The sequence below is a fragment of the Armigeres subalbatus genome, chromosome 2 (genome assembly GCF_024139115.2).
Source record: "Armigeres subalbatus isolate Guangzhou_Male chromosome 2, GZ_Asu_2, whole genome shotgun sequence".
Taxonomy (NCBI): Eukaryota; Metazoa; Arthropoda; class Insecta; order Diptera; family Culicidae; genus Armigeres; species Armigeres subalbatus.
Window position 1 is genome coordinate 67,860,838 of NC_085140.1, and position 10,107 is coordinate 67,870,944.

Genomic DNA, 10,107 nt, shown 5'->3' on the forward strand with positions numbered 1-10,107 from the left:
GCGGCAGGGTAGCAGTGAGTGGTACCCACACACCTACAGTTGTGCACATGTGGTGCATGGGGAGTGTCCCTGCTTCGGCAGGGTAGCGTGTGGTCTGCTTCGGCAGTGGTGTGATTGATCTGCTCGTGCTGAGGCAGGAGTGTCGTAGCGTAATATCTGTAGGCCCAGGCAGTTACCGCTATTGACACCTCGAGGCATTTATTAGCGCCCGGGAGAGCATCCAAGTAAGACTCAAATGGAGTGAATGGTGTGCGAGCACCCAAGTCAGTCTCGCGTGGGACGAGTGCCTGTGTGAGCGATAATGAGCGAGTACGCTTAGTACTGCCATCCCCCCAGAAGTAGTACTGCGAGGTAGTTCCTGGGGGAAACGATGGTGGAGCCCAAGGGAGTTTAGTCGGTATTACCGGTATGATCGAGTCCGACACTCCAGTACACTTCCGTGTGGTAGTTTGGCAACTACAATGCACGTGTACTGGGTTAGTGTGTAAATGCATTCTCCCTTGTAAAAAAAAAAAAAAAGCATGTAGTCACGCATTGTGCAAAAACGTGGGCACACGAACAACACGTGTTCCACCGTTTCCTCTAAACCTGCGCACACCGGGCGAGGCAAAGTGTCCGAACCGGTGTAGATACTGTCTGAAGCAACCATGGCCTGTAATGACCTGGGACAGGTGGAAAATTATTTCTCCATGGAGTCTTTGCCTCACGTGACTATCTCCGGTATCAACCTATGTGTCCAGTTTACCTGCACTGTGATTTTGCAGCACGCTTAAACGCCAGGCACTTCGAACCCCCCATGGGGTGCATGCTGTTCGCAGTTTTGCTGGAGCAAATCAAACAATTGGAAGGGTTCGTGTCACCCAACCGGTGATTGTTAGATTTTCTAACAATTCTGTATAAGATCCTACCAAAATCTGTATAAGAACTGGGCATATGCGAAATTGTTAGATTCTTATACAGAAAATGTAAGCTCTCATACAAATATTGTTAGAAAAGCTAACAAAATTGTAAGGTCTCATACAATATTTGTATAAGAATCTACCAATTTCGCATATGCCCAGTTCTTATACAGATTTTGGTAGGTTTTTATACATAATTGTTAGAAAATCTAAAATCGCCGGTTGGGTGTAGCATTGTGCCTTATGTCCATCCAATTTACGAGTACTTAGCCTCGTCCGTCTTGATGTCTAGTGCATCGCCCCTGAAGCGATTGGCGCCTACCCTAGACTTCTTGCTACCCTTATTCGCCTGGGCCTTCTTTTCGGTCTTTGACTCCTTCGGTTTCCCCTTGTTCTTGACAAGGTCCAGGAGGCGTCATTCCCCTCTATTTCCCTGGTCTGGGGCAGCTGAGAGCTCTCAGCCTGCCGTAATCCCTTACCACCGTCTTTCCTGGGTGGATGGACCATTCCAGGTTCTTCCTCCCCCGGTTTTGGAGGTACCTGGTACCGGGGTTCAGCTTCCCAGCCCCACTACCCTTGTTCGGGATAGTAACCCTCCGCGTTTTGGAGTGGCCCCCAGGGAGTTCATCCCCTGGAGACTGTCTCCCCCATTTTTGTGTCTGTTCCGTTGGAGCAGTCACCCCCGACGTGCCCGCGAATACAAAAAAGCAAAAAAAATGATCAATTTTTGGCGAGCCAAAATTCGCCGGGTCAGCTAGTAATTTATAAAATATCCCAGGCACTCATTTGCATACTTCTCAACGGCTTCTTTCGTAAACCCTCCCAAAAGGCCTTTGTAAATTTCTTTAGAAATTCCTCTAGTAAACAATGTGTTATTCCTTTCCAAATTCCTGCAGGAATTATTCCGGAAATATTGTTGTAAGAATTCTTACGACTTTTTTTAAAGAATGAAATAGGAAGCATTAAAGAAATTTCCGGAGAAGTGTTTTGAAGGAAATTTAAAAGGATTTTTTGAAGGAATTCTGTAAGAATTTTCTAAAGCTTTCGCGAAGAAATTCTCAAAAAGATTTCTAAACGAAATTTCCGAAGGATTCCTGAAAGAATTTTTGAAGGGAATTCTGAAGAAAAATCCAAAAAGGGAATCTCCGAAGGTCTATAGTTATTTTTGGAAGAGTTGCTTAAAAACAGATGAATGAGCGAAAGAATTCCTATGAGAATCCTCGAAAGAATTCCTGGAAATCTGAAGAAATTCCTGAGGTAAATTTCGAAGCAACTCCAAGAAATTCTTCCTAGAGTTTCCGAAGGGATTTCTTGAAAAAGTATTGACATACCGTCGTTCGGGGCGACATTGGGCATAGGGGGTAAGATTGGGCCAAAAACGAAAAATGTTTCAACTCCTAATATCTCAGAAACTGTTACGAATTTTAATGAAAACTTCAAACGGTTCGAAATTATATTAAAATTCACGTCTAGGAAATCACAAAACAAATTCCAAGAACTAATTGTGCTCGTACGATAATGCTTGGAATTTGAATGTAAAACTATTGAGCGAATGAACCCGTATTAAAATAGTGTCAGTAATGCCCCACAAATCTATTACATAACTAGTTTTTAGTTTGATGGATATCTGGTTATCATGTTACGATAATTTGTTGTTGTTTTATCGAATTTTATTAATATTTATATAACGGTTCTGGTTTTTCGTAGCAACGAGCAATGCACGCAAAAAAAGGGGTGAGATTGGGCCAAGCCTTCAGTTGATTTGCCTCACATAGTTGGTAAGAGCCGTAATGTAGGCAATTATTTTGAATGAACGATTGAATCGTTTCATCGTCACCGCTGAACTATTTCATTTGGTCCAATGCCACCCCCTGTGAGGGGTGAGAATGGGCAAATTTTGAACAACATACATATAACTTTGAAGAATTTCCATATTTCATTATTTTTCCCCAGACAGCGGTAAATTTGCAATTCAAGCTTGTACCAAACTAATTAAAACTTGATTCCAATGTTAACTACTAGAGCTTTGTAACATTTACTTGGAGCATACCACATTTTGGCCCAATGACACCCCCGTTGGGGGTAATTCTTAAAACATATTCCATAAATAATTCGTAAAGGAATTTCAGAATGACTTTCGAAATTATCTTAAATGAGAAATATCCAATGCAATCCTCCAATTTATTTCCGGATTTTTTTTTTCTATTTGTCTTCGAGAATACGCGAAATATCATCGAAAATTCCTTTGGAAATTTTTATAGGGATTCCTTCGAGAATTCATTTACCAATTCTTCTAGGAATTTCTTCAGCAATTCTTTTGTAAATTTCATTGGAAATTTGTTTGGAATTTTAATGGAAAACCTTTCTGGAGAATTCCTTTCATACGAGACGAGCCAGCCTAGGGCTGAAAGTCTCGCAAATAAAGAAAAAAAAAATCCTTTCATGAATTCCTCAGAAAACTGCCTTAGGAATTCCTGCGAAAGTTGAATTAGGAACCCTAAATTTTTTTAAGGAATTACATCAGCAAATTTTTCTGATTTTTGTCAAACAAATTCTCCTACTAATTCCTCAAGAAATTCCTTCTATAACTCTAGGAAGAAATTCTTGGAATTCCTTTGAAATTTAGCAATTTAGTCGGAAATTTATTCAGGATTTTTTTCAAAACTTCATTTAGGCATACCTTCGGACAGTCCTCCGAGCTTCTCAACACCTTCGGATATTTATTTAGAAAATCTCTCGGGAATCTCTTCAAAAATGCAAGAATTAAATCTATTACGAATCATTTTGAAATTACTTCAAGAGTTCCTCGAAAAAATCATCCGCAATTACCTTTAAGGCTTGTACTCGAAAAAAACGCACCAGACAAAAGTGTTCGCCAAAAATTTATTTTAAGTCGGATTTTCTTGAAACTTTCAGGGAATGAACTAATACATATGGATTATGTTTCGGCATATTTATTTTATTCAATTTCCTTTCCATCGCTGAAAGCCCGCACCTTTCCCTTAAGACCCCTCATAACATTTTGTGCAATGGTGGAGCCAACCTTTTTGGTCACTTTCATCCATTCTTTCTTCAACTCCAGCTCGTTCTTGAACACCTTGGACGATTTTCGAACTTTGGCCTTCATAATAGCCCAAAATCTTTCCACCGGACGAATCTCTGGTGAATTTGGGGGGTTGGCGGTTTTTGGTACAAAAACAACGTTTTGTCTCTGTACCAATCCAACGTCGATCGCGCGTAATGGCATGATGCCAGGTCCGGCCAAAATAATGTCTCGCCTCCGTGGGACCGCAGGAAGGGCAACAGACGCTTCTGGAGGCACTCGGTGCGGTAAATTTCGCTGTTGATGGTTCCCGTTGTGATGTACGGTTTGCTCAGCTTACCGCATTGGCATATGGCCTGCCAAAGCAAGTATTTTTGGCGAATTTGTCCACTTTCTTCTTCCTTATGTCTTCCGGAACATCAAACCGTGATTTGGCAACGTAGAACTCCAGCCCCGGTATCTGCTTTGCGTCTGCCTTGATGTAGGTTTCGTCATCCATAACCACACATCGGCTTCGTTAACCACTCTCGATAGAGCTTCCTTGCGCGGGACTTGGCCGTCGTGTTTTGTTGATCACGCCGGTTCGGTGCCTTCCGGACCTTGAATACACGAAGCCCAGCTCGTTTCATGGTTTGCTGAACGAACCAGGCGGAACACTTTGCCTTCAGAGCCGCGTCGCGAATCGAAAGGTTCGGATTACGCTTGAAATAACCCAACACCTTCCGGGCCTTCACAGGCTCAGCTGTCTTCAATTTTCTTCCACTTCCAGCCCGCCGCTCGGTCGTCTGGGACTCTCTAAACGATTTTACCACCGAGATACAGTTGTATGGGTGATTCCCAGTTGTCTTCCGATCCACCTCATGGTCGCAGTCGGATTTTCCATGACGGCGCGCACAATTCTCCGGCGATTTTCTTCTTGTTTCGATGACATCTTAATACTCACTGCACCGATTGTTATGATATTTTGCACATGTAAACAATACACTCCAAACTAGTTATACCCAGATTTTCATCAATTTTTACCCACGGACAAAAAAGTTACAGACGGATAAAAATGGTGCATTTTTTTCGAGTACAGGCCTTAATATCTCCGAAAATCCTTCAGGATTTCCTTTTTCATTTTTTAATAAATTTCAAGAAAAAAATTACCAACAAAATTTCCGGAGTAATCCCTTTATGAATTTTGTATGGTTTTACTAAAAGAAAACGAAGTTCGGAAGTAATTTTTGAATTTTCCGAAGGAAAAAAATTCTAAAATATTTCTGGAGTGGAAAACGTTTCTGAAGGATACCTATCAAGAATAAAATTTAGAATAATTTTCTGGAGAAATTTCAGAATGAATTCTCGAAGAAATTTTCAAAAGAAAGACTGAAAGATTTTCGGATAGATTGAGCAAAGAAATTTTTATATGAATTTACGATGGAACTTTCAATAGAATTTCCGAAGGAAATAGAAATTTATTTGCAATTCTTCGAAAATAACTTTGAAAAATCACTTCAGAACTTTCTCCAAACTTTTAAGAAAATCAGTCGTTTTCTCAAGACAATTTTATATAATTAATTTTCAGAGAAATAACCTATTTGGTGGGTCATGTGCCACATCGTGCCCCTGCTTAGCTTCGACAGTGGTTCCTGTAGTGTTAGATTGCTAAAGGCGGTTGATATCTTGTGATTAATATATTTTGTTCAGAATGGTACCATATGGTACTTTATGTGTCAGATGTTCATATTTTTCATCACAGTAGCCCAATTTTTATGCAGAAGCAAACCAAAACAATGAATTGAACCCTTTATTCAAAATCCGGGTTACTGTGGTTGAATCATGTTGATCACAAACTCTGTAGTGGATAACAGCGCTTCTAGCGTTCTAATACTTATGCTTCTACTGGCGTTCCATGCGATCTTTTTGTATGCATTATTATTAGACAAAGAAAATGTAGTTTTTTTACTTTAGTGTTACAATTTGGATTTTTTTTTCATTATTCCTTTCTTTATTTGATAGGGACTCTATGTTACTTACTATACTTATAGATTTCCATTACTCATTTATTGATGTCGTTGCCAGTTCATCTCATCGTGAGTCCATTGTGTCCGTTTGTCCATGTCGTGCATCCAATAATCGTTGCATTGTTCGGTTGCCACTTTATCCGGGTCGTTATCAGGCAGCACTACGGTATGGCGCGTTCCCCCAAAAAGCCACCGTGTGGGCTGCGGATCCCTTCTCTTAGCTATCCCGTTTCATAGAACGAATTTCGGTTGCTTTTTGTTTTAACATGTGCTTACGTTGCAAAGCACAACATTGCATAATTTTCTTACAGGCCCATGTCATCGACATTATTCACTAAAGATACTACTTAACTAATTTTCACAAGAATTCAAAAACTAAATAAATCTCTCTCCACACTTGTGGCGCGTGTCAACAGCGCTGACAGCAATCCTGAACCAGTCAACGACGGCCACCAAGTTTGTGACAACAAAACGATCGCAAATCAAAGCTCACATTCCGAGATGTCCATCTGTGTCCACACGCGAACCAGGTGGAATGTTTCTAATTTTTTAATTAACCATTATTTGCGAATGGTTGCCACACGGTGGAGTGCAGACCCGACTGGGCACCATTCCAGCTCCTGCTTTGATTTATTGGCGGGTGATTTATGCTCGTGCCGAGGAAATACTAGGAAAAATTGCTCCACTCTCCACAACTCTGGTTGCCAGGGAAGGAAAAAGTACTCCACTGTACGGGAAAGTGGCTCCCTCCGTATAGGAAGCTAGGGGGGAAAAAACTAAAACATCGATATCGACTCAATCGGAAAAGACGCGGTAGCCAGCGGGGTTGGGAGCTAGATGACGACAGTGTGGTCATAAACACGATGTTAGGTGCCTAAACGGTGTGCAAATTGAGTGCGGCTTAACATCTGGCTGACCACGCTGTCTGTCCGTCCGGTGGTTGGCCATCGAGTCGGAAACCGGAGTGGCGGGAAGAAAGTGAAATATAAGTGCAAATGAGATTTCGCGGTTTAGTGCTCGATCACCAAGTGCTCGAGTTGTTACCGTTTTTGTGCGTTGTTTACTTAGTCATCTGGATGTTTTGCTTCTCTAGCTTTTTTTTGTGTTCGTTGCGCTATTGGCTCTTGAATTTGCAAGGTTGTAAAATGTAAATTATCCTACGATTCCGGTTCGACGAAGAGGCGAGTGCTGTTTTAAGGGACGAAATTGAAAGTGGTTTAGTCGCACCAGAGGCGGTTCAAAATGGCATTGAAAGTTTATTGATGCATAACATTTAGCGATACAGTTTTCGCCTTAAATGGTTAATGATTGCTTCGACTGATTGCAGCGCCTATTAACGTTACGAGTACTCGGACAGATCGCTAGGACAGTAAAAACAAGTTTCAGCGATGTTATGCTGCTTTATTTCCATCCGCCATTGTATAGGCAGGAAATATGTTTAACATCTTCTGATTCGTATCAAAATTATGATTACCACATACATGATTACTTGATCCTCCCACAAACATAATGATAACTTCATAAACTTTAAGATTCAATTAAGCCTTCCATTACGAACGCGTGGGACGCGTGTCACGTGTGGATACAACAATATTTTCATTCCACTTCCAGCAAGGTCTCCTCCTCCTCTCTCTCTTCTGATAAAACAATCCAACTATAACGCTCGTGGAAAAAGGTATTTGGCAATGTTTGTGTGGGTTGCTAGAGATTGGTTTAGGGCTGATGCTCACATAGTGTTTTTTCAATGCCACGTACACACAACGTGTTAAATAACTCAGGTGTGCATCAGCGCAGACACATTGCATTACCGCTTTTTGAAAGTGCTAATTTATTTTTGTGTTGTGGAAAATTCTTGATTGTCTATGGAAATATTGCATTTTTTGTGGAATTTTCATATTTATTTATTGCTCATGATTTCTAATTTCTTTATTGGTAATTTCCTATTTTTATTTCTAATTTTTCAAAGGTAGTTTTTATTTAAGTCTTTTCTAAATTCTTCGGAATTTCAACAGAAAATACTCAGTATTTAAAAAAACGGAAAACTTTTGGTATTTTATGGCATATTTTAGGAACTTCAGGGAATGGAATTGAACTAGAATAAACATTTGCCTCATAATGCATCAATCGTCATCATTCAATTAACGAAGACTTCAGGACATTGACCCAGCATAAGGAATTTATGTCATAATACATTTGAGCCACTAAATGACGCCTTCCGTCACACTAATTAAATCATAATTCCACTAATTACATCACCGCAGATACGAAATGCAACTGTTCTCAATCCAAACCATTCATACACGGCTATCCGTGTATCTGCATCTCGTTTTAAAGTGCCAATTTTCACCAGATCTGATAAAGTTTGTTCAACTGCAGCACCTTCCAAGAAAAAAGCAACAGTCAGCGAGCTCACTGCATCCAGCGCAGCTGCGGGCAGCACTTTATTCCCGTTCCGTTCGGACGAGCCCTTCTCTCAGAGGCGGTCGATGACCCCGGCCGGCATTTACTCATTTCACTGTCAAACAATCAGAACGATTCATGTGAAATTTTCACTTCTCCACGAGTCCCCGGGCCGCGGGACGGCGGAATCCCGGGGCCTCCTGTTGGTTTGCTATGAGGGTCCCGGAGAAGGCAGGCAAGGAGTCCGCTAAAAAACTTTCGCTATCGTTCGTCGAACGGCTTTGGGAAAGGCTGTTGGCTAGGGTGTGCAATAAAAGGTAAAAATCAATTAATGAATTAATTCACAATTTAATGACACAACAATAATAACATAGCAAAGATTCTATACCTCTGATAAGAATTTACATTGTCACGTTAAGTTTGAGACTCTTCCATCACTGAGCTTTTTGGAGCGCCCTACCGCGGGACTGGAAGGGACCCGTATAATCGTGCCGCAATCAATGGCCCAACGGGACCGTGGTGTGGCAGTTGGCAGGTTTCATCTCTTCTAATGAGGTAAACGGCATCACGTGTCTTGTTGTTTCGCCGTATTTGCCTGACGACGACGATACCTTCTCGGACATTTAAGTTGTCGAATGGTGGAAAAACTGCAGACATGGTCCGTATCGTTAAGGAGTCGTGACTCGTGTGTCTTTTCATTAGGTGCAGCACCCCACCAGCACTGGGTTAGGATACTTATCTGCTTGTCTGTCGGACCATTCATCCTCCCAAGAGCGAAGTTTTCCTTGTGGCACTTGGTCACGCAAAAGGGAACAAGTTGAAGCTGTCGGCACTTGGGAGTGCGATTGGTGAAACCTCGTAGTCAAATGTATCCATCAGGTACGGCCCAGAGGTTGCGAGCTGCGGGGTCCTAAACGGGATCGAACGTGGTGAAACGATACTCTCGCTTTCTGTTTCTATTTTTATGCTACCAGGAATCATTAGATGGATGATATCAAACACGTTTCAAGTACATCCTATGGTAGTTAATTCCAAATGGATTGATATCATTTATATTTTCTCCATGTATTTATTGACACTGGTGATGAAGATCAATATTGTAGATGCAATACTAGAAATGTTATTTGTTTATTTTTTTAATAGGGCCTCATCTTGCAGTTATGCTTCTCCTGTTTGTCACATGTTTGTCTTCCTCGAACAACCAATTGCATTTTAATTGGGGGTTTTGAATTGTTTGCGTCGGCACGTTTGCCAAAAGTCCATTTCCCTTGAAACATGACGTAAACTTTTGGACATTCACAAAATACAAGCTCCCTAAGACAGGATACGGATCTACATTCTTGTTCCAGGGATGGATTAAATCATTTAAAAATGGCCTTCGCATAAAATTTTACTATACCGCCAAACGTTTTGCCTTTCTCGTATACTAAGTATTTTTTACAGCGCCTGTGATATTAAGTTGATGGGTTTTGTGCATTTTTCCAGAAGAACATTTTTACTATTAGGTGCAGTTTTATCTAGCCCCTCTGTAGCAAATTGTAGGAGAGCTAGACAATACCCGACTCTTTCAGCAGATGATAGACACATCGTTTGACCTAAAATCAGCTACACTGCCTGAAATCGCATAACTGTCCCATATTGATAGAAAACTCAGCAAAGATGGGACAACTATGCGGTTATAGGCAGTACAAAGCTTTAAAATAAATTTATTGGGTGAAGTAAAACTTAAAACTATGAACACTGACTTATAAATTCGGTA